This window comes from Penaeus japonicus, unplaced genomic scaffold (assembly GCF_977035675.1).
Source record: "Penaeus japonicus unplaced genomic scaffold, GWHDUDI00000001_assembly GWHDUDI00000034, whole genome shotgun sequence".
Classification (NCBI taxonomy): Eukaryota; Metazoa; Arthropoda; class Malacostraca; order Decapoda; family Penaeidae; genus Penaeus; species Penaeus japonicus.
The window spans coordinates 13,984,220-13,986,719 of NW_028234436.1; the positions used below are offsets into that span (position 1 = coordinate 13,984,220).

Below are 2,500 nucleotides of genomic sequence, written 5' to 3' on the forward strand. Positions count from 1 at the left end.
GTCTCTGTCTCTGTCTCTGTCTCTGTCTCTGTCTCTGTCTCTGTCTCTGTCTCTGTTTCTGTGTCTGTGTCTGTTTCTGTGTCTGTCCCTGTCCCTGTCCCTGTCTCTGTGTCTGTGTCTGTCTCTGCCTCTGCCTCTGTCTCTGTGTCTGTCTCTGTGTCTGTGTCTGTGTCTGTCTCTGTCCCTGTCTCTGTCTCTGTCTCTGTCTCTGTCTCTGTGTCTGTGTCTGTGTCTGTGTCTGTCTCTGTCACTCTCACTCTCTCTCTCTCTCGCTTTCTCTCATTCCATCTCTCTCTTTTTCTAGCCATCTCTCTCTCTCTCTCTCTCTCCCTCTCTCTCTCTCTCTCTCTCTCTCTCTCTCTCTCTCTCTCTCTCTATATATATATATATATATATATATATATATATATATATATATATATATACCCATCAATCAATCAGTCGTCAATCATCACTCCTTCCTTTCATTCTCAACCCCTTCCCTTCCTCCTCGTTTCCCTTCCCCCTTCATTTTCTCTTCTCCCCCTCCAACCTCCAAAAATCTTCGCTTCGCTTTCATAATCTCTCCCTCTCTCTCTCTCTCTCTCTCTCTCTCTCTCTCTCTCTCTCTCTCTCTCTCTCTCTCTCTCTCTCTCTCTCTCTCTCTCTCTCCCTCTCTCCCTCTCTCCCTCTCTCCCTCTCTCCCTCTCTCCCTCTCCCTATCCCTCTCTCCCTATCCCTCTCCTTCTCTCCCTCCCTCCCTATCCCTCTCCCTCTCTCCCTATCCCTAATCCTTGTCTCTCCTTGTCCTCACAGGGATATCGGGAAAACGAGAGACTTCCTTCGAAATTGAGGAAATTATTATCTAGGGAAATTTTCCTTGCGATGTCACCACGTGAACATTAGATCGAGACTTGGATCACTTGGGTAGGGAGGCGGGTGAGGAAGGGAGGGAGGGGGGAGGGGGGGAGGGGAGGGGAAGGAAAGAGGCGGAGGGGTAGAGGCGGGTGAGAGACGGAGGGGAGGGGGGAAAGAAGGGGGAAGGGGATGGATATGAGGAAGGGAAGGGAGGGAGGAAGAGAGACACGAAAGGAGGGAGGGAGAGAAAGAGAGGGAGAAGGAGGGAGGGAAGGAGGAAAGAGAGAGAGAGAGAGAGAGAGAGAGAGAGAGAGAGAGAGAGAGAGAGAGAGAGAGAGAGAGAGAGAGAGAGAGAGAGAGAGAGAGAGAGAGAGAGAGAGAGAAAGAGAGAGAATTCTAAGCGCTATCAGAAAATTAACTTATAATTTTGAAAAGTTTTATCATTAATTACAAAGCATACAAGATCAAATAGTTCAATATAGAGAAAAATGAACATTTTTATAACTGAATAACATGTAGGTTCTGAACATGAAATACGAAGAATGAATTAAATATTCATTTATATTTCTTTTTTCTAATAATTTTCGCACCGATCTCACGATCCTGCTGGCTGTCTGATTGTAACTGTGTGTGTGTGTGTGTGTGTGTGTGTGTGTGTGTGTGTGTGTGTGTGTGTGTGTGTGTGTGTGTGTGTGTGTGTGTGTGTGTGTGTGTGTGTGTGTGTGTGTGTGTGCGTGGCTGTGTGTGTGTGCGTGTGCGTGGCTGTGTGTGTGTGTGGCTGTGTGTGTGTGTGACTGAGTGAGTGCATGTGCATGTGCGTGTGTGACTGAGCGTGTGCGTGTGCGTGTACGTGTACGTGTACGTGTCCGTGTTCGTGTCCGTGTGCGTGTACGTGTGCATGTGTGACTGAGTATACGTCCCGAGTTATGTACAATCTAGCCCGTACATAGAACGAAGTGTATATAGTGTGTGAGTGTATATCCATGTATGCTTATGAACCCCAATCTTAACTACCATAACGCTCACCCATTCCCTCATATTTTCCTTCCCTTTCTCTCCCCTCCTTCCTTGTCTCCTTTTTCCAGTATTATCAAAGCAGTTTAATCCATTAATTTACCGAACAATATGGGAAGATCCAAAAATGAGTAATTGCACATCAAACACAATTCATACATATAATATGCTATCAACGGACCCTTGCAAAAATATTGAGATCAATAAATGGCTGAATAATATATATGCGTGTGTGTGAGATTAAAATGAATGCCATTATATCACTTGCAATAATAAATGACGATGATGATAATGATATTGATAAAAGAATAATAATGACAATATCAACATCAATAATAATAACAATAACACTAAATACATTGATAATTTCACTTGCAATAATAATGGTAATGCTAATCATGGCAATAATAATAATAATAATAATAATAATAATAATAATAATAATAATAATAATAACGATAATGATAATAACCATGATAGTATTTATAAAAATAATAATAATACAAAATATTAATTATGATTGGGATAATAACGATGGTATTAATAATATTAATGATAATAATGACAATAATTATTATTATCATAATAATAACAGTTATCCTTATAATCACAATCATAATAACAACAATAATGACAATAATAATAATAA

At 41.3% G+C, this 2,500-nt stretch overlaps 1 protein-coding gene across 7 annotated transcripts in view; it reads right to left on the reverse strand.

Annotated features, from left to right (window-relative positions):
• The window catches only part of LOC122256929 (teneurin-a), a 682,571-nt gene that overhangs the window by 195,146 nt on the left and 484,925 nt on the right, over positions 1–2,500 (reverse strand). The gene's annotated exons all lie outside the window — the stretch shown is intronic.